This window comes from Rattus norvegicus, chromosome 3 (genome assembly GCF_036323735.1).
Source record: "Rattus norvegicus strain BN/NHsdMcwi chromosome 3, GRCr8, whole genome shotgun sequence".
NCBI classification, from domain to species: domain Eukaryota; kingdom Metazoa; phylum Chordata; class Mammalia; order Rodentia; family Muridae; genus Rattus; species Rattus norvegicus.
Genome location: NC_086021.1, coordinates 89,215,135 through 89,237,734, shown reverse-complemented (window position 1 = coordinate 89,237,734; position 22,600 = coordinate 89,215,135). Strand labels below are relative to the sequence as shown.

General features: G+C 42.4%; 1 long non-coding RNA gene across 2 annotated transcripts; it reads left to right on the top strand.

Moving 5' to 3' along the window:
* The first annotated feature begins 2 nt into the window (after window positions 1-2).
* Window positions 3-21,422, top strand: LOC102548277 (uncharacterized). Of its 2 annotated transcripts, none has more exons than XR_010065255.1 (6): window positions 3-477; window positions 6,762-6,877; window positions 8,413-8,522; window positions 9,008-9,138; window positions 15,877-15,971; window positions 21,180-21,422. It is a non-coding gene; the product is annotated as an uncharacterized LOC102548277 (long non-coding RNA). The 2 variants fall into 2 exon arrangements; XR_005502269.2 differs by lacking the exon at window positions 3-477 and adding an exon at window positions 571-1,049.
* Window positions 21,423-22,600: the final 1,178 nt, after the last annotated feature.

The window sequence follows — 22,600 nt, the reverse complement described above, 5'->3', positions numbered from 1 at the left end:
AACACCCGATTCCTAAGAATGTCAAGCAAGCATGTGTGACAATATTTATTTGCCTTCAAATATTTTCCTTAAAATACTTTGAGAACTCACCATGATATGAGCAATGACTGCAGTGCTGTGAAGCTTGCAAAACATGTCATTTATGGACTTTTCTCTGAGATGGAAGCTGTTACTTAAAGTTTCTAGAAATAGGTTGGTTCCCTAAAAGTATGTCACATGAGCAAAATAGCTCTCAACTCAAAGAACTGAATACATGTTTTATTCTTGATCCTGTATTCTAGACCACGGCCCGGGGGAACATTTATTCTATGCCATAGCTAGAGAATGTAGATTCAGGTTACCCCCAAAATTCTGTCTTCCAATGTGAAAGAAGTTTCATAAAGATTCTATGGTTTTACAGAACAAAGAAAACTATAAACCAAGGCAAGTTTAAAATGAACTGCTGGGCACTCCAGAGAGGCAGATACTTAGAGATGGGTACGTTTTTAAGGCCTAAAGTGCTGTCTGATGACATTCTTTGTTCTTGGATTGGTTGAAGCTGTTGTTCTGCTGAGTTAGTAGTGTCTAAGAGGTTTTTATTCATTATTACAGGATGTTAGTTATAAGTTAACAGGTTTCTAAGAGATTTTTATTTACTATCATGAGATGTTACTTTAACAGCTTTTAAGAGATTTTTATTTATTATCACAAGGTGTTAGTTTAGACAGAGTGGGGCAAGGAATGGCAATTTCAGAAGGCTAACACTACCTCGAGATACAGTACTAGCGTCTGACCCTAAGCAACCCCACGCTCTCGTCTCCACAGTACTGAGATTCCATTCAGACCATTAGGTTCTGCAGACATAAACTCTTTCCAGAAAAAAAATTGTTGTTGTTAACAACCAGACACAGTTACGTTTTAGGAATTTTAATTCACAAATAGCTCATGTCAAATATCATGACTAGTGGTTTTCTTAAGCACAGAGGGTGAAGCTCAGCAGGAAAAACACGGAAAAGAAGATGAAAGAGAAGGAAGGGTACCTTTCATTCTGGAGAAGTCACAATATCCCTGTAAGGTTGGGGCTTTTGCTATTATTGTTATCTGTTTGTTTGCCTTCCAGGGGCTGGGATTATAGGTTTAGAGCTACTGTGCACAGCAAATATAAACTTAGTTAATAAGAAAAATTATGAATACAGAAGAATTATGTGCTGCTCTTGGATCTTCTCATTGAATAAATTATATAGAGAGACAAGATAGTCAAAGATAAAGAGCAAAATCTCCTACTCTCTCAATAGTCCTAACTAGCTGCCTGGACCTGACCCAGTGGCTTACGATGCCTTCTCTATACAATGAGAGCCACAATCTGAAGTGACAGCACCTCACCCAAAATGGCCAGACTCGGGGAAAACAAATAGTATCAAATAATTTATTACTTCAATGACAGCTAGCTGCCCTCTTAAACTCTATTTAAACTCTATTCAAATGGACTCCACTCAATTGGCAGAAGGTGCATTCTACCTTTCTACCTCTCTCTCTCTCTCTCTCTCTCTCTCTCTCTCTCTCTCTCTCTCTGTGTGTGTGTGTGTGTGTGTGTGTGTCTGTCTGTCTGTCTATCTCTCTGTGTCTCTGCCTCTGTGTCTCTCCCCCTCTCTGTCTCTCTTTCTCTGCGTCTCTCTCTCTCTCTGTCTTCTCTGTCTGTCTCTGGTTTTAAATTGTGATTTATTTTCCTGGCTCACCTAAGGTCACTTTCACACAAGTATATACTGTATATTGAGTCTATCCCCAGTCACTACTCTCTCTTCCTCGCCCCTTTTCCCCTCACTACTCCCCTCCCTGCCTATAGATACTTGTTTCTGCTTTTGTGTTATCAGTACACATTTGATTTTATGTCTCTTTAAAGTCAAGAACACACACATGAGAGAAATCCTATGATAGTTGTCTTTTTGAGACTGCCTTAATTCATGCACTATGACTGTCTCTTTTAAGTCTACTTTTCTGCAAACGGGCTAACTTTGCTTTCCTTTCTGGTTGTGTTTACATATCAGATTTCATTTACTTTTTACTCTGTTGATCGACACCTAGGCTGGTTCCATGACAAAGCTCCTGATGATGCTATCAGAATAAACACTGATGCCTCAGAAGTTTCTCTGTCATAGGTTGATATGGAGACTTGGGTAATACCCAGGAGTGACTGGGTCATGTGTAGGTCTACCACTCAGTATTTTGAGAAACTTCATGATTCCCATGGCAGATGGACTAATGTAGATTTCTACAAGCAGAACATAAGGGTTCCCTTTGGTTCACATCTTCACTAACACTTCCGAAGACTGCCTTTCTGACTGGGATGAGATGGAATCTCATGGTGTTTTATTTGCATTTCTCTGATGGCTAGTATTATTGAGTATTTTTCATGTTTACTGGATATTTGTATTTCATAGTTTGACTTACTATCCACTTATTTCCATTTATTAATTGAGTTGTTGATTTTTTTTTCTTGGTGTTTAGTGTGTTCAATTTTTGTATAATATAGGGTGGGTTTTTTTGTTTTGTTTTTAAGGCAAAGTTTCTCTGTGTATCCCTAGCTGTCCTGGAATTAGCTCTGTAGACTATGCTAGTAGATTCAGAGATTTGCCTTGTAAAAGTAACTTTTATTCACCTGAAGTAACTGTTGTCTCAGAGTAATTGCTGCCTCTATCTGCTAACATGGACCTAATTCTGGAAGATTCTAGCCTCTGTACAATCCTTTCTAGGCCTAGAGTGTTTTTAGCCTCTGAGACTTATTACTGAATAAGCCTTCACCCTTTCTAGATCTTTCTGAACTCTCACTGGTTGGTTCAACTCAGCCATTCTGATTCAAACTCCTCTCCTAGCTGACTGATTCAAACTGGCTTTTCTCAGCTTCTGACTGAAATGATCAGCTTGGCCTCAAACTCACTCTAGCAATCTGTTCTAATCTTCTGGCTCCTCATTCTCTGGCTCGTTCTGCCTTTACCTGTGTCTAACTCATTCTCTCTGGAACCTGTCTCTTTCTCTCTACATCTTGTCTCTGTAAACCTGTTTCCATAAACATTCTCTCTCTCTCTCTCTCTTCTTCTTCTTTTTCTTCTTCTTCTCCTCCTCCTCCTCCTCCTCCTCCTCCTCCTCCTCCTCCTCCTCCTCTAGTCAGGACTGCCTGACTAGAACTCAGAGATCTGCATACATCTGTGTCCTGAGTGCTGGGATTATACCACCATACCTGGACCTAATCTTTTCTATACTGGAAACTTGCAAACTTGCGCTATACCAGGCTGGCCTTGAACTTAGAGATCTACTGACATCTGTGACCTGAGATTAAAGATGTGTCTATATTCCAGCCAGAATACTAGAAGATCTTTGGATCTGATCTCTTGCCAGATCAGCCATGTTCTGAATTAACATTCCTCTACATTGCCTTCTTCTGCCTCTCCAGTGCTGGGATTAAAGGTGTGTACCACCACACCTAGCTGTATATTCTAGATATTAATCCTCTGTCAGATGTATAATCTAGTAAATATTCTCTCCCATTCTATAGGCCACTTCTTCATTTGATGGTGTCCTCTGCTATGAAGAAACATTTTATTGCGTGGAGTCCAATTTGTCATTTCTGACTGAGTCTTATTTAGAAAGTCCTTGTCTGTGCTGATATATTGATATGTTTCCCATACATTTTCCTCTATCAATTTTAGATTCTTGGGGTCTTACATTAAGGTCCTTGATTCACGTGGAGTTGATTGTCATATAGACTAAGAGATAGGGGTCTAGGCTCATTTCTCTTTACACGGAAACCCAGTTGTCCAAGCGACAGTTGTTGAAGCAACATTTGTCTTTTCCTTATTGATACAAAAACTCAGCTCTCATCTCAAAGGGGATGACAGTTTATTGTTCTCATTGTTCTTTAGCATTTTGGGGTCTTTTCTGCATCTATGTAAATTTTAACATCGTTTTTTTTTTCTATTTCTTTGAAGATTGATATTGAAATGGAGTTTTCAAATTATTTGTGGATGGGTGCACATAAGTGCAGGTGCCCAAGGAACTCAGAGACCTCATATCCCCAAGGAATTTAAGCTATAGGCAGTGAGCCACTGGAAACCAAACCTGAGTGCTCTGGGAGAGGATTAAGTGCTGTCAATAGCTGAGCCATCTCTCCAGGCCCTGGAATTTTTGTAGACATTTCACTGAACCTATAGATTACTATTGATAGGGTAGCCATTTTTCCAGTATTAATTTTTTAAATCCCTGAACATGGGATGGCTTTCTATTTCCAAGTATTTTCTTAAGTTTCTTGCCCTGTGTTTTAAGTTTTACTTGCACTAGTCTTTTAGTTTCTCATTGAGATTTATTCTCTTCACTGCTACGAGGATCCTATTCCTACTCAGAGAGGGCAATTCTCTCTGAAAATCCACCCACAGTGCTTCTGTGCACGGTGTCTAGTCTTTAATAAATCTTTATATTCATTTTGGCTTGGTGGCTACTTTGACTACTCTGCCTTTGAGTATACTTTGCAAACATGCCCACCCAGAGAGAACTGGCTAGTGAAAAGTTAGTTTTAATTTCTGCCTTAACTTGTCCATGAGTGATCTTCATTCAAAACAAAAGATCTTAATGAAACCCGACAGTGACCCAAGCATGGCGGTGCACACCTATAATCCCAGAACTTTGGAAGGAGTGGTGGAGGACCAGAAGTTTAAGGTAATGTTTGGTGCATTGTGAATTCGAAGTCAGTCTGAGCTATAGGATACCTCGTCTAAAACTATGAAAACCGAGACAAACAAAGCAACTAAAAATCAATCAATGAAAAAGTAAAGTTGACAGACAGAACGGAGAAAGAGGGAAGCCAGCCTGAGAAGTCAGAGACACAGTGTAAAGCGAATGCTCATCTCTGGAGATGGGCTGAGACCCACCCATGCCCACAGCTGCAAAGGGAAAGTAATTGTCCTACACAGACAGTGGTCTGCCACCATCTCTACAGACTGCAGTGCCAAAAAGACAAAATTAAACTTAAAAAGTATCTCCTGAGGGAGCATATACAGCAGTAATGCTCAAGAAAAATACTGAGTGACAATGGTTGAATAAACCACAAAATGTTTTAAAAAGTATTAGCTGGGCATGGTGGTGAATACCACTTGGCACTTGGGAGGCAGAGGCAAAAAGATCTTGTTGTGAGTTCAAGGCTAGTTTGGTCTCCATAGAGAGTTCCTAGACAGCCAGGGCTACATAGCAAGACCCTGTCTCAAAATAAGCAGATAAATAAATAATAAAAAGTTTTTAATAAACTAAAATGTGATTAACTTTCTTGTGCTCGCATATTAAAAATATTTTACTGTAATTAACCTTTATTTTGGATTTCTCCCCACTTTTTTTCTGAAAAATCTTTTGTTAACTTATTTATTTATTTATTTATTTTTACTTTACATCCCAATCTCAACCTCCCGTCCCCTTCCAGTACCCCCCTCACACAGATCCTCCCCACATTACCCTCTCCTCTTCTCCTCTGAGAAGCGGGAGGGAGCCCCCTCCCTCCATTCCCTCTCTCCCCTTCTGATTTAAATGGAAGGAAAAGTTTGCCAAGGTTCATGTCTTCCTGAGTCAGCAAGTAAATTTCCCATTAATCTTCCAGCCGAATGAGTCACCACCCTGGCTTGGGGAAGTCCGACTTGGCCATCTGGGCTGCAGAGAAACAACACTGTCAATTAGTCTAGACAGCTTGGGGCAGGCACTTGGCCATGTATGGTTTCCTTTCCCACTTCCCACTGGTAGAACCTAGACACTCTCCTGGGAATATGTAAAAAGATACCAGATTGAGCAGAAGAAAAATGCAGGATGTGCAGACAAATTACATATAAACACATAAATATTGAATGTTTTCTTACAATGGATCATTCTTTATGATATTAGGGACTCATTTTCATATACACACAAAGAAGGAATTGCTTATCTGACATTCATTTTTATTAGGCAGCCTACATTTTATGCACCAGTCTCACATGGGTAGATAGATCTTCCCTGTGCCATCCCCCGGCTTTGGGACCCTGGCAGAGTGCCTTAGAGATCAAAGGCTGCTTTCCTGAGTTTGAGAGAATCCTCGAAGGCTGAGTTCTTCTTTCATCTTTTATTAGCCCCATAATTACCATCTAACATCAGAGAAAGACAAAATTGACGACTGACAAGAATTCCTCTGAGACAGCTTCTCAGTCTTTCCAATACCGCACAGGAGGCTGGGGGAAATCCATATTCTCTCCTTCATCCAGAATTGCTAACCATAGTGCCTCTGGAAAAGGCTGAGTTGGCCATCAGTAGCAAGGTTTCTAGGGTTTCACGAGTTCTAATGGGTACAAGCATCTCCTGGGGACATTTTGAATGACTGGGGTACATTCCATCTAAATACAAAATTTGAACACCTGGCGTGAGAGCCAGGTGTCTCGATTGTAATTCCTAAATTTGACCAAAGTTGAGAATGGCTGTCAGCTGAGTCACATTTATACAAGGTAATGTTCATCACAGGATGAGAGGGGATTTCTATATAAAAAGAAGATGGAATTACGGTACTGGTTATTACGTTACTCATCCACTGTGTGTATCTTTTGGACGGTTTGTTGTTGCTTTTGGGACAAGGTCTCATGTAGTCTAGGCTGGCCTTGAACTCACTATTTATGTAACTTAAGACCTAACCTTTCTGCCTCCACCTCCCAGGTCCTGGGAGTCTACTCGGGGGTGGGGTGGGGGTGGGGGACAACAATCCACTTCCCTTATAATTTTCTTTTCAGTGTAATCTCGAGGAGGCTTTAGCACCTCACCAGCAAGCCCTTCCCATGAGTCCACCTCCAGGCATGCCTTCCAAGCAGCTGATAGAAACAGTGCATTTCTACTAAATATGTTCCAGGTTTGGAAATTTCTGTCTGTAACATCCTGCTTGTTGGAAAATACTTTTCCACGGGTCTAAAATAATTTATTTTTCCTAATGTGTCTAGCGGAAACCAAATAACTACTGCCTCTGTGTATTTCATCTTCAAAAAAAAAGGAAGTTCTGGTGAATTTCTCCTTCTGAGGTTTGGCTAAAGTCAGGAATATGTCTCGATGAAAAATCTTTAAGATGTTTTTCACATAAAGACATGTCACCATCAATACAACCCATACACAAAACAGATGGGTAGCGCTTGGCCACTTACCTCTCCTTTCTCTTCCTAATTATTGTCAACTTGGAGTCACCATTTGATGCAATCTTCCTTAAATCACCATCTTCTTTTCTGTGCAGTTTTCAACTAAGGAATGTTCTTTGTATGTCTTGTACCTTACACTGGAGTGCTTGTCCATGCTTGTCCATGCTTGTCCATGCTTGTCCGTGCTTGTCTATGCTTGACCTTTTTTTTTTCTTTTTTTCACTTTTATTGCTTTTATTCTGATTTATTTTTCTTGGTCTGCCTTATCCAGCATATGTTCCCTTTCATTCATGTCCTTCCTAAGCACTCCATCTCTTTACTGCTCAATCCTATCGTATAATTTTTTCTTTTTTCTTTTTTTTCTCCCCCCCCCCCCCCCGGAGCTGGGGACCGAACCCAGGGCCTTGTGCTCGCTAGGCAAGCGCTCTACCGCTGAGCTAAATCCCTAACCCCCCTATCATATAATTTATTTATAATAATTCTTTAAATTTGTTTATTAGTTTTGGCAGTTTTGGCGGTTGGACCAGGACCATGAGCATGCCAGATAAGCACTCTACTCTTGAGCAAGGGAGGACATTCTAGAATATGTGACCTGTGCTTTTTCTCGACCTTCCCCTCTCTCATCAGGGTTGGGATTCAGACAAGGGACAAACAGCTGAGGTGCATACTTAACATAACTGAGGTACTTACTTAACATATGGAAGTAGACCTTGCCTCAAGTTTCTCCCAGCATCCCTCAGTCCCTATCCTGCAACTTTCTCTACCCCAGAGGCTTTTTCCTATGTAATCCAGACTTTACAAAATAAAGTATTTACTCTCTGCTCCCAGGAACTAAAGTCCCTTATAGAAAGCTAGACAAGACTCATAAGCCCTCAGAACAAAGGTGAATAAATAAATGGATGCAAATAGCCAGACAGACAGACACAAACACACTCACACACACACTCACATACACTCACACACACAAACACTGACACACACACTCACTCACACACCACACACACACACACACTCACTCACACACCACACACACACACACTCACTCACACACCACACACACACACACACTCACTCACACACCACACACACACACACACCACACAAGCGCGCACACACACATACACACACACACACACGATCTTATTGTCCTAATGTGTCCTAAGAGACAAGCTATACATCTCTGAAGGGAAATTGAGTGTAGAATCACAGGCTAAATAACAACCCAGAATAAACTGATGCAATCTTTTATCTCTTCTAGGTGTTGGTCTGGTGTTTGCTACCGATGAGATTATTGACATATCAGTTCATCAGTTCTATTGAGCCTTTTTTTAAAGATACATAAATGTTATTGAAAGGGGTTGCATATCTGTAAGTAAATAAGTAGCCAAAAGAGCAAAGTGAACTTGGAAACCAGTATGAAATAATGTTACGGAAAGTTGTTTTCCTGTCTTGATGGTTGATTTAAATGTCAACTTGCCACATTGTTAGAGTCACCTGAGAACAGGAACCTCAGATGAGGAACTGCCTCCAGCCGACTGGCTTGTAGGCACGTCTGGGGTGTTTTCTTCTTTAAGGACTGATGTGGGGGTTGGGGATTTAGCTCAGTGGTAGAGCGCTTGCCTAGCAAGCGTAAGGCCCTGGGTTCGGTCCCCAGCTCCGGGGGGGGGGGGGGGGGGGGAAAGAAAAAGAAAAAAGAAAAAAGAAAAGGACTGATGTGAAGGATTCAGCCCAGTGTGGGGGTGCAGTCCCTTGGAAGGTAGTCCTGGGTTATCTAAGAAATGGCTGAGCGTGTCAGAGAAAGCAAGCCAGTAAGCAGCCTCTCTCACTGGTCTCTGTTTCATTTCCTGCTCCAGCTTCCTGTCTTGACTTCCCACATAATCAGTGAATTAAAAGCACCTCCTCCTCAAATGGCTTTTGGTGGTGGTTTAATCCCAGCAACAGGAATGCAGCTTGGATATCTGAAGCCTGCCATTCTTTGATGAAGGTTAGTACATGTGGGTAGAGATCGCACCACCAATGAATACAGATCTGTGCTCAACCTTTTAAAGTAATCAGAAAGACCAGCACAAAATCCCATTCTTACGGGTGGGTGATTCATTGTTATTTAATGTAAAGCTTGCCGGTCAAGTGAAAGAAAGAAAGAAAGAAAGAAAGAAAGAAAGAAAGAAAGAAAGAAAGAAAGAAAGAAAGAGAGAGAGAGAGAGAAAGGAGGGAAGAAAGAAGGAAGGAAGAGAGAGTGAGGGAGAGAGAGAGAGAGAGAAGGAAATCTCTTTAGCTACTGGTTCCTTTTGAACAAAACTACAGTCAATGAGTTTCCCACTGCTAATACTTAAGTGTAGGACCCTTTATGGTCTGGTGATTACTTGCAAACATCTAAAGGCAGTAGACTCTAGAGCGTAGAGCATGGCAGAAGCTACGCACAATTAGGATACATGGGAGACAAGCTACTCCCATTGTTTGACCTCTCATTTGACCTCTTGGTTTCAGTCACATCCTGTTTTTATTATGTATACCAAGGGAACCCTGGTCAAATTCCTCTTCGATGAGTCTTAGCTTCACTTAAGAAAATAGGGCTGTTATTAGGCTTGTTTGTATTGCTCTAAAGGTGTAAATGTTTAATGCACTTCAGAACGGTGACAGGTTAACAGTCATAGTCACTGTTTTACTACCTCACTGTAGACTGCCCTGCTGCTTGCCACGATGGCTATTTTAAGAGCATGCTTTCACGGAAGGAAGAGCAGATCCCCATTGTTTAGAAGTAGATGGCACATGCACACTCATAAACACTCACATTTTCAGCTAGCTGACTTTGTAGGAAGAACAGATCTCAAACTGGTTTTGCCCTCACATACCATGGGGCAAACATTTTCTGAAAGGACATACCAAGAGAAGGACACACAGTGAAGTGCTCTCAGAACAACAGTGTCAGTCACCTTTTCTGAGTCACCTTTTCAAGCCACTGAATGGGGAGGCCCTGCACTATGGGGAAGTGGATACTTGCAGACTCCTTTTGGCCGTTTCCAAAAGACTTGGTAACTGGTGTTGCTGCTGGTTTATAAGGTATTTCTCCAATGGCGAAATGAGCCAATTTCAGCAGAATTAAAGTATATAAAGACAGGTTTATTGGAAAGCAGCTCTCCAGAGAGTTCACTGGTCCCAAGGCCTGTGGCCAGGGAGGTCGCCCTGGGGCGGGAGACAGAGAGGTGGGGGAGAAGCTCTTTGGTGTTAGTTACCATTGCAACTTGTGTTGTGTTGTTTTGTTTTGTTTTGTTTTCAAAGGGCAAGGCTTTCACTTTCTTTACATCATTCTGGGACACCAGCTTGAATTAGAGGATACTACTGTACATCCTACTGCATTTTTACACTGGAGACAAAGTACAATTAATTACTACTGGTCACTGAACTGGCCCAGCTGCCTTTCTTGTTGAGTGACTTTGTCTGCAAAGCCCTTTTCACAGCTGCTGAGAGGCATGAGTCCCTCACACCACTGCCTGGAGTACTCAGAAGCTCCCGTTTTAGTTAGTGTCCTTACATTTTCCAGGTTCTGGAAGCCAGGCAAAAAGAAATCAAATTATTCGGTGCATTCCAAATGTAAAAAGGCATTAGCCAAGCAAAGCTATTCAAACCCCTAATGTGACCCCACTTTTAAATGTGTTCATGAAAGTTCTGGAACATCTGGAGGAGAGAGGACACAATCTGTGCTGTAAGCCAGTTTCACGGGTCACATGTAACCACGGGGCATCAACCACAAGACGTCCATATCTTATTCCTTCAGGTGTCCACTAATGTTTTGAGTATTTTATCTGTGAGGTCTAATGGAACATAGTGTGGAGTGCACAGTTTGAGAGGATAACTGCCCTGGCCTTCTGTGAGGGGAAAACTAGTAGGTGTGGAGCAATGCAAGACAGGTAAAGCAACATACTTGTCATAACTCTTTATAGATCCCTTAGGGACTGTGGCATCTGTAAGCTACCACACACTACCAATACACAGGAACTCTTTAATGTCCACATGCACTATACACTCACAGTGTTTAATGTAACAAGCCTCTTAAGAAAAGCTTATGACAGGAACTGGAGAGGTGGCTCGGGGGTTGAGAGTACTCACTACTCTTACAGAGGACCTGGGTTTGCTTCTCAGCACCCATATCAAGTCTCATGACCTCCAATAAACTTCAGTTCCAGGAGTTCCAACAAACTCTTCTGGCTTCTGCGGGTCCCAGGCACACTTGTGAATGTTGGCATTTTGTCTAGGCTCTGCCCCACAGTTACCTGGCAACTGGCAGGTGGGCCTGACTCACACTAAAAGGGGCTACTTGCCCCCTCCTCTCTCTCTTGCTCTCTTGCTCCTGCTCCCCCTCTCTCCCCATTCCCCTACCCCCTCTTGCCATGTGCTCATGCTCAGCCTCTACTCTCTCTCTCTCTCTCTCTCTCTCTCTCCTCCCTCAACTCCCCTCCCCCAGTGTGGCTGGTCTTTCAGGGAAAAGGATGCCTCAGCAGCGGAGGAGGCACCCCTTTCCCCCACAACTGACTGCACTGACTGCACATCCACCAAACATATTCCTTCTCTCCTCATATTTTTATAAAACACAACAGTGAACAAATGTGCATCAAGGAAAGCACTCACAAACATAAAATAAAAATATTTTACAACCCAACTCTGTGATCTAGGTGTGGCTGAAGGCAACAGTGCTCTGGGACTCAACGGCCAACTGATCAAACTCTGTGTCTCTCTTGTTCAAGTTAGAATAAAAATCTATAGGTTGACTGTTAGGGATGGAAAAACAACTAAGGAGAAGAGAGCTAACTAGAGGAAACATCAAGCGTTTTAAAATCTTAAATGCTGGACCTGGAAATGTCTCCGTGGTTAAGAAGGCGGCAGAGGACCGTGCACAATGTACCGTGCACAATAGCAGCTCGCAACTGTCTGTAACTCCAGTTCCAAAGGTCCCAAGCCCTCTTTAGGCTTCTTTGGGAACTGCACACACACACACACACACACACACACACACACACACACACACACACACAGAGAGAGAGAGAGAGAGAGAGAGAGAGAGAGAGACGCATGCAGTCAACACTTAACAAATCTTTAAACTATTAAATGCCCCTCAACTCTCACCTTCTTGAACATTGCCAGCATCCGTCACCAGCTCATCTGTAACCCATAATTCCAATTAGTCTCCCAACTGATCCAAACAGTCTTCCACAGCTGAGGGCACATAGATCAGACACACACATGGGAAATATATTACTCTGTCACTCACTATTGCCATCATGGACAGGTCTGCTTCACAATGTTAAACAGATTTTTTTCTTTGCTCATTTCCCACAGGAAGGCAAGAGTTTGGGGTTTAGTGTTTGCTTTACCTCAACATGATTTTTATTTTTATTAATTTTTAGTGGTTAATATTTAGTGATTTTTATTAGTATGCTCTGGTTCTGTTATAGATAAGGGGCCTCTAGCAGATGCCATAACTTCTTAGTGACTGCATTCTTTTACTTGTCTAGCCCCTTTTCACATCTATGTGTACCCCTTTCCATCAAAATTTGTATCTTCTGTTTGTTTCCCTTCTTTCTCTGTGTTTACTTGTTTTCAAAGCACAAACTTTGTAGTCTGTATCATACTCTCCTGTGTTCTTGAGTTCTGCGAGATTATAATGACCTCTGAATATCTGCTGGCCCTCACCCACGACAACTTATTTCCTGTGTGTCTTAACCAAAACTGACTTGGCTGGAGGGACTTTGCAGTGTTCTTTCATTGGTTCCTATTCTAAATGTTCTATGACTATGCCTAAGTGTAATTATCTAGACAGAGATATTCCGCTGGGAGCCCAGAGGCAGACATTTTCATTTTCCTTTTACCTGCAGCAGAGATCTTGCCTGGTGTTCTGTTGGGATAGCCTGCCTCTGGGTGGGCAACTCCAGGAGGAAGGGGCTGCAACTGTCTCCATTCCTCTAAAGAGTAGCAGTCATCTTTTTCTGCAGGTCTGTGTACTGGAGGCTATCTGCAGAAAACTCTGGCTTGGTGGGAGGGTTCAAGCAAAGGGGAAAGGGGACAATCAGGGGGAAGTGCCACCTCTGCCACTGCTGCTGCTGCCAGGTAGCCACTGTTGCTCCGAGATGCTGCCTTGGCTGCATCCCTAGCCTTCTGAGGAGCCTTAGAGTTCAAATCCCTAGATTTTAACAACTCTATTTCAGTTTCATACCGTCATCAACTAAAACTTGGCCCCAAATTATATTATAGTTTTCTCCTCCTCTTCCTCTTCCTCCTCTTCCTCCTCTTCCTCCTCCTCCTCCTCCTCCTCCTCCTTCTCCTCCGCTTCTTCCTCCTCCTCCTCTTCCTCTTCTTTTTGGTTTTTCAAGACAGGGTTTCTTTCTTTGTAGTCCTTGCTGACTTAGACCAGGTTGGCCTTGAACTCACAGAGGTCTGTTTCATCTTAATGCTTAGCAATTTCCCATTCCTTTTTGCCAAGTTCATCTTGGTATTTAAGATATAATTCATATTATCTTGCTAGCTAATAGCTAGATATATGGATGGGAAGAATTCTCTATTTAGTCTAACATGCCCCAGAGTAATTTTCTTGCCTCTTGAAATGTGTGTGGCTGTATATTTAAAATAGGGACAATGCCATCATGGCCACCTACAGCTTGGATCAGGATTAAATGAGACATGAGTTTAAATGCTTACATATGTGCTCAAGTACATAGTCACTTGTATAATAAACACCAGCCTACATTGTCTAGGTGATATCACTAGATTGCCAGTGTCTTTTTGGATTAAATCTCTGATCAGGATATTGATATTTCATTAGATAAACAATATGCTGAGTTTTCTGTAACTCACTAGATTGGATAATTAATTTTACACCAGTGCCACAGCACTTTTGGGGTTTCATGGCTTTCTTCTAACAAACCAGTGAGTCCTAGCAGGTTATTACCCACCAGTATACATTTCTCTGTCATATCAGTTAGCTTTCTGTCACTGCATCAGTTTATGTTGGGAACAGGCTGGTTCTGGAGGTTTCAGCCCTTGATGAACTGGTCGCCTTGCTTTGGAGTTGTGATGAGGCAATCTGTTACAGTGGGAACGTGTGATGGGGCCAGACTATTGCTGGAGTCTCAGACCTCAGACACACTCTCTCTGTCTCTCTCTCACTGTCTCTCTGTTTCTCTCTCTGTCTCTCTGTCTCTGTATCTCTCCTGTATCTCTCTGTCTCTGTCTCTCTCTGTCTCTCTCTGTCTCTCTTTGTCTCTCTCTGTCTCTCTCTGTCTCTCTGTCTCTCTCTGTCTCTCTCTCTCTCTCTCTCTCTGTCTCTCTCTCTCTCTCTCTCTCTGTCTCTTTCCCCATGTGTGTATGTGTGTATGGAGTGGGTAGTACACTAGCAAACTATGTCCAACCATTTACCCTAGAAACTAAGAAGGAATCGTGTTGTAAATGAACTTTAATCAGCATAGCTATACCAGCAAAACAGGAGACTAGTTTTCTCACCTCTGCGTTTGCTGCTACTGACATAATTCTTATGTTGTAGAGGAGGGTGAGAAATGGGAGGACACACAAAAATGCAAGGTTAATCTAACCTGTCTTGGTCAAACTGTGGTCTGATTGGTCATGGTCTCAGGGTTAGCCAGATGGGACCTCGTCACCCTCAGAAGATCATTACTGCCGTGGAAGATTTGACTCTAGTCAAAAGACAGTCAATCACCTGGTGCTGGGAAACCCTGCTACTTAAGGCCACAGTCTACCATGTCCAGATAGCATCTCTGGGCACAGCAAAAAAATGGAGGACTCTTTTTTCCAGCAGGTCTTCCCTTTCTCTGACCTTATTTGGGGAGCCTGGCCCCCACACCCTCTGCCTGAGGAAGGTCACATAGTCCTTGGCAGACCTACAAGTCCACCTTCCTCTTTCCCAGTAAGAACTCTCCCACGGAGTCCCTGAGATTCCTCTCCAGTCATAGTATGTTAGGCTCCAACCAATGATTTTACATTCACCTCACTCCTTCCCAGTCTCCAAAGTTCATACACAGCCACAAATAAAGTGTATGCCCATAAGGGATTTCAATGGAAACCGTCTAAGAGCGCTGTTTCGTTGAGTATCATCTAAGTAACACTAAACTCCTCAGAGAAGGCCAGCCTGGTATGCAGTGGCACCTGTGTACTCTGAGGGAGGAAACAGAGTACAAGAAACCACAGCTGGTCCCCAATGTGCATACCACAGCCTGGTGTGATGCAGTCTGTCTCTAATACTGGTGGTGGTTTGACAGAATGATACCAGGGACTGGGGTGTTGCTCTGATAGACTTGATCATGCTTCTGTGTGGACTTTAGCTTTGGATTAGAAAAGCAGTGGAAAGTTTTAAGCAGAATGTAATGAGTCATACTTGTAGGAACATGGAGGACAATGGTACTGAGGGTGATTTAAACTGTAGGGGTCAGAGGAGAACATTATAATGTGTGCGGCCTAGAGACCATTCTTGTGACATTTTAGCACAGAGTGTGGCTGCTTTCTGTAACCTGCCTGCCCTTGCCCTCCCCCCCCCAAAACAAAACAAAACAAAAAAAAACCCAAAAAAAACAAAACAAAACAAAAAGCAAACAAACAAAAAACCTACCTGAGGCTAAATTGAAAAAATATGGCTCAATGGCTTTAGCAGAGAACTTTTCAAAACAACCTGGTATATTGACGATGCCATATGGCTATGTATGCTCTCACTCTTATGCAGATCTACAATGAAAAGAAGCAAGCTGAGCAAGGCAAAATACAGAATGTAAAGGGGCACCAGGAAGGAGAATGGAGCTAAGTCCTGTATTCAAAGAGGTAAACAGATTAAAGAAAACTTTAATGATAAAAGAAATGAAAGGAGTGGTGACCTCAGGACAAAATCCACCTAGCTAAGCTCCCAGTTTGTGAAAAGAAATTAAAGAAACGTTTAGAGCTTTGTGTGGTGGTACATGCCTCTAATCCCAGAACTCAGGAGGTAAAGGCAGGCAAATTTCTGAGTTTGAGGCCAGCCTGGTCTGTAGATCCAGTTTTGGGGTCGCCAAGCTTAGGCAGTGAAGGAAACCAAAATGCTGGTGAGGATATAATTGAATAAGGCAACCATGTTCCAGCCCCAGCAAGCAGCTTCTGCCACATGGTTCTGGTTTTAGAGTTAAGGAGAGAAGAAAGGGGTTATGGAATTTCCCTCTGCAACTAAGGAAAGCTTAGAGGCCACTCACGTATCAGAGGGCTCCCCGCATGGAGGTCTGGAGGGGCCATTGTGTGAAGCCTGGATTGCCTTGGAGACCCCACAATGTTGGAGATGCCAGAGACATGGGTACCTGGTGAGGAGAGCTGCTAAGAGGGGAGTGAAATCAGCCCAAGAGAAAGAAGTGTATTGCAGTCAACAAAGCTGAAAAGAGTTGGGGATCTGAAGTGCATTTTGTCATCAGACATGTAGAGTTTGGAGTTTGCCCAGCTGTATTTTGGTCTTGCTTTGGTCCAATATCTCCCAATTATGCTCCATTTCTTCCCTTTTGGAATTGTAATATATATCCTTTGCTTTTATTTTAAACAAAATCTCAATCATTCAATTTTACCAATGAAGACGGGAGCCAGATGCGGAGGTAAAAGTCTGCTAGCTCAGAGAGAGACAGAGAAAGCACCCAGCTGACCTTCCACAGTCAGCATTATCTCAAAAACCCTTAAACTAAATGTCCCTCCCTTTTCCTTCCTGTGTGCCTCTCTATCTGTCATCCTCCTGACTTCCTCTTTCTCTCTATCATTTTCTCCTATGCTCGCTCCCTGTCAACTGGTTGCTTGCTCTGCCTCTTGACCCGTGGTTGACTTTATTTGAGCCTGTTTACAATAAACAAACAGAAAGCTTGTGTACTAAAGGTATATGTTAGGGCTGAGCCACACCACAACCGGAAACAGGTTTTTCCAGTAAATAACACAATCTTGGGGGTTGACAGAGTGACCAGATATCCTGCAACCTTTTGCCGTTATATGATGGAAGTCTGTGATCTGCTTTGTCATTTTATTTTATAGGGGATCACAGTTAAGAGATTCTACGAGTCTCAGAGAAGACTTCGAACTTTGGACTTTTAAACAAGTTGTAGACTTTTGAAGTTTTTAAACGGAATGAGGCATTCACATTGCATTTGAGGACTTTTAAAGTCAGGTTAAATGCATTTTGGCATTGTGGTTTAGCTTCAAGTCTATGGGGGCGGGGCAGGGAGTGGAATGTGGTGGTTTGAATAGGAATGCCCCCATAGACTCACAGGGCTGACACAATTAAGAGCTGTGACTTTTTTGGAGGAACTGTGTTACTGGGGAGGTTCTAGAGCTCTCAGAAATGAGCCACTAGGCTTGCCTTGAGCTCTTGAGAGTCCTTCGCCCTCCTGTAAGCAGTCCTTCACCCATACTCTTAAACCCAGTGAAACCCATTGGCTTGCCAATGACTTGGGTTGAATCCTTACTTTGCTCTGTTGTTGGTTCCTTGCCTGAGCTGAGTAGATGTTTGCTCATGTCTCCCTAGGATTGGTGTCACACAAAAGTTTTGCACCGTTGTGTTCCTATGAGGTGATGAGGCTAATGAACTAACTAAATGCTACAAGAACTCTCCTCTACAGTGTATCAATCCCTACTCTGGATAGTCAGCTAGGAAAAGATCTAAGTGAGTCGTTGTTGATTCTACCTGTAGTTGTTAAGCAGCACCCCTTATCTCTTCTCTACCTCCATCCTGGATCCAACCTTTCAGAACTTTTATTGTATTAAGATTAACCCTTTTATGTGCCATGTTTAGGTGGAAATTTTTAGGTAAGCTCTTGACGTCAGGCACACTGATTATCTTTCCAATGATAATATTCTCATGCCTACGGCAGTGCTTGGGACAAAAGAAGCACATCACTGGTGTTTGCTAAATTCACGAACCTGTAGAGGACACACAGAAAAGAGAAGTAAGTGGAAGGAAACAAGGCAGAGTTTCTCGTCTAATCCTGTCTGTAAGAAGACACGTTGGTCCCGGCATTATTAGGGCTTTCCAGCATAGTCTTTGCTGTCAGAAGCCATCTAGGAAAGGCTATGACAAGCAGGTGAGTCTTCGTGGGTGTGGTGAGTGAACTCTGAGATGCAGGTTCCTCAGAGACTTCATCCTAGGATTGCCTCTGGCTGCTGATATGGCTTTCCTGCCACTGTTACATAGCCCAATGATGCCTGGGCATCAGTCCACTCTATTGGGCAGATCTCCTGAAGAATCAATATGAAGATATACGTCCATCTACTAATGCTGTAGAAGAACTGATGATTACATAATTCCCGATAATGATTTTTATAGACTTCCTAAATTGATACATTTGACCTCAAGCCTCTTATAGAATAAAGACTGTAAAGAGAGGTCTATAAGCTCTGTAAACCTTTGTGTGTCACTGGCTAAATGTACTAGGAAAAGAAAGCAGGCTTGAAACAAATTTACAATTGTAAAAGAAGGGAAGTGTTCTTTCTAGGTCAGGAATGTGGCCGTTATCTGGTAACTAAAGGTCATAAACTGGGAACTGGCAATTTACTGTAGGCGTAAGAACAGAAAATAAAAGATGGCCTAGTTTATCTCTATAAGACTTCAAAATAATAAGACACAAAGCAGATGATTCGTCTCTTGACAAAACCATGCTAACTTAGGACAATAATTATTACTTTAAACTTTAAAGACATGTAAACAATTTTGCTGTAACTCCTTAATCCTTATCGATCTGTGACACAAACTATTGCCTTAAACTTACTATGAACGTATGGATGTGAAAGTGCTTAAAACAGACAGACAAGCAGACCTGTGATCAACTGTCTGAGAAGGTATACAAACTAAGAATAACAATAAAGAGGGGCGAGTTCTTCTCTCAGCTTCATCAAGTGTGCTGTTTTCTGTGTGCTTGACTTTCTCTCTCTCCTCTATCCCTCCCTCTCTTCCTTCCTTTCTTTTCTTTTTTTCTCTGACTCAAGAAGATTTAACAAACTCCAAGCTTCTAGACTGGCCAATAAGAGGTCCCTAAGTCAAAGAGTAAAGAAAGACCCCGTGTAACTAAGTTTCTTTTCCCTGGCTGCTATCAGCAGGAGTTAATTCCTATAATCCATCAGCTTTTGGCCCCTGCATAGCAAGACAGAAATGAAGGCCAGAGGTCATCAGCTTCTGATCCGTCCATCTGTGCCCCACCTCAGTACCTGACTGCTGGGGGCAGGACCCCAGCATTTTGCCACGAGTAATTACACATTGAAAACATCAGTTTCCTTGTAACTATATTCTATTATTCTAGAGTTCTGTTCTTTCCAACCTGGGTCAGATCTTCCTACTAATGTACTGAATTCTCCTGCTTTATGGCCATAATCAAATCATCAGGTCTGTACCTGATCCTGGTCTCTCTTTTCCCTCCTTGTCATCGTATAGAAATTAAAAAAGACTAGCAAAAATATCCAGGAAGTCCCTTTTCTCTTTGTGGCTCTGCCAATTACTGGCTGTTAAATTTGGGAAGTTAAACTGATCTGTGCCTGAGTTTCCTGATCTGTAATGTGGGCATAATATCAAACCTATCAAACCTGTGTTAGGCTTGCTGAGAGGACTAATTGCATTAGGGAGCCAATCTGAAACCCTTAGCAGACATCTCTATCTTTATTAATTTTAGTTAATTAATTATTATCAATGTATGTGTCGTGTGTGAGAATGTATGCACTTGTGGGGGGTGTGGCAGGGGATGGGCGTGACGTTTATGGAGCCTGACGTTGAGTCATCAGCCTTGTGATTGCTCAACCATCTTCACAGCCTCAGGGACTCTCTCTTAATGTTGTTTTCCCACTGTGATATTATAGAATATATATTTTGCACAAGGCATGATATCATACACCTTTAATCCCAGCACTTGGAAGTCAGAGGCAGTTAGATCTCTGTAAATTAGAGGCCAGCCTGATCTACACAGTGAGTTCCAGGACAGCTAGAACTATAGAGAGCGATGCTGTCTCAGAAAGCCAAAGTTAACTAACTAACTAACTAACTAACTAATTAACTAACTAATTAATTAAACATTTTGACTTCATCTCCATTTCTGACATACAACTCCTAAAATCCTTTGAATCAACAAACTGATTTTTTTCCTGTGCTAATGAGCTTTCTTGTTAACAGCCATGGTAAGCTTCAAAATAAGGTCAGGGGTTGGGGATGGATGTTGCTACGTGTTATATAGCACCTGCCTAGGGTGTCTGAGGCCTGGGTTTAGTCCCAAACACCATAACACCATGCATACTTACACACACACACACACACACACACACACACACACACACACACACACAGAGTCCCTAGGGATTCCTAAAGTCAATTCCAATGGCCAGTGATTTAAATCAAATTCCCAAAAAGGCCTCAAAAGGCTTCCAGAAACATGAACAAATGGAGGCCTCTAGAAGGCATAGAAACATTGCATCCTCTCCTACAGGCTTCACTCCAGATGTCTTACCTATCTCGTCATCCTCATCCTTCATATATTCCTATAGTGAACTAGGACATATGTTTCCCTGAGGTCTGTGAGCCACTTAGTAATTAAACTGTGTGAAAGGGGAAGTGAGAACGCAGATTAAGAGCCAACTATTCAGATGTGCCGGTAAAACCACCTGGAAGCTTGCAAATGGTATCTAATATGGGTCAGAGTTCTAAGCCTGAAGACATGAGAACTGAACAGGGTTAGAGGGCATCCTGCTAGTGTCCATGGCTACAGAACTGCTTGCATTTTTCTGGGAGGCAGAAGTCTCTGTACATCATGATATAAGAGCAGAGAATGAACAGGAAATGACATCTTTGTTTCCGTGGGGAAAGACAAGGTCCTCCCTTAATGATGACCACCCCACAGAGATGTTGAGAGCCATGGTAGTGGGAGTCATCCAAAACGGGGGGGAAACTGGAATCAGGGAGCAGCTTTTAAGGTCCCACAGCCAGTAAGTAGCGGGGCTGTGAGATGGAGAGTGGAGTATTTGAGTCACATCTGCACTGTCTCTGGCCCCTTCCAGGTAGCATATCAAGTCTGAGTTGAGAAATTCCCTTACAGAAGAAGCAATGACCTGGCTGCAGTCACCTGAGTCATGAGGTTCTGGAGAAGAGAACAGCATTTACTCAATGGACTGAAGAGAAAGGGGATTTCCTTCATGCCTAACTCTTGAATCAGCTAGTGTTTGCTTAAGATGATGTATGAGACATGCACAATTGTGTAGGCAAAAAGAAAACAGAAATCAAACAATAAAATTTTCAAACAAGAACAAGTGTATGAAGGGTAATTCCACTGGTTTATGTAATTAAAACATCTAGGTGTGCTCAGCTATTAGCATCCGTTTCTTGGCTCAAGCTAATCTCTATGTCAGGTTCTGTGTGCAATGTGATAGGCTCTTCTTGCTATCAAGAGTGCTCGCACAGAGTTCAGCAAGACAGACGCTGCCTGCCACCCTGTTGACTCCAACAAAATCTGAGATTGTTGTTAGCAAGACCAGCTTGTTTATGAGCTAACGACGGGCTGTGTAAAATGGTGTTCTCTTTCTCTAAGTGTGGCTTATGTGACCTTCTCCAAAGGTTCTGAGTAATTAACTGCTTAGGCGCCACATGGACTAACAGTGGGGAAAGAGGGAATCACCACACCAAAACTGTGTCTGCTTTCCAAAATATAGTAAATAGATGTTCGGCAAGTTTACTACAATTTTCAATCACGTTTGAGGCAGAATTAACATGCTGCTGTTGTTATTGTTGTTGTTTATAATACACAATAGGAATCTTGATAAAACACCATCCTAGTCTAGTATTCATTAAAAGTGTGACTAGTGGCTGTCCCATAATTCAGGATGAGCCATCTGAGCGGTTCTGTGTGTCCCGGTCATTTGGCCTCTAATTCTGGATGAGCTCCAATGGTCATTGTTACATATTTTTTGTCCTATCTTCCTGTTACACTGATTCCAGTAGTAATAAATGATCTTTCCAATGATTCAGTCACTTAAGGACCCTGTTTCCACTGATATTTGACACAGTCAGAAGCATTTGAGGGTCGGCTGACTTGAAAACAGGAGTTATTCTCGGCAAGTTTGAAGTCATTGTGACTCAGGCTCATTGGTATCATGTTCTGAACAATGCTAGGCTGACTGGAAGAAAGGTAAAATCCCTCTGTGGAGCACTGTAGAGGAATTTTAATCCAGCAACAGGGCTACTCCGGCTGGAATACAGACATGCCCTCAGTACTCACCTCTGATCCCAAACAATGTATGTAGGCTTAGTTGGTAGAAGGAAGTAGCCATGTTTCAAAGTGACATCTAATTGAGGAGCAGACAAAGTGATGAATCAGAGAGAGATTTGACAGAATGAGTCAGAGATAGAATACATTCAATTCTCACGAGAACAGACAAGGAAGGGAGGCTATTTAAGAGCAGTGCAGGAAGGGAGGGGAATTGGA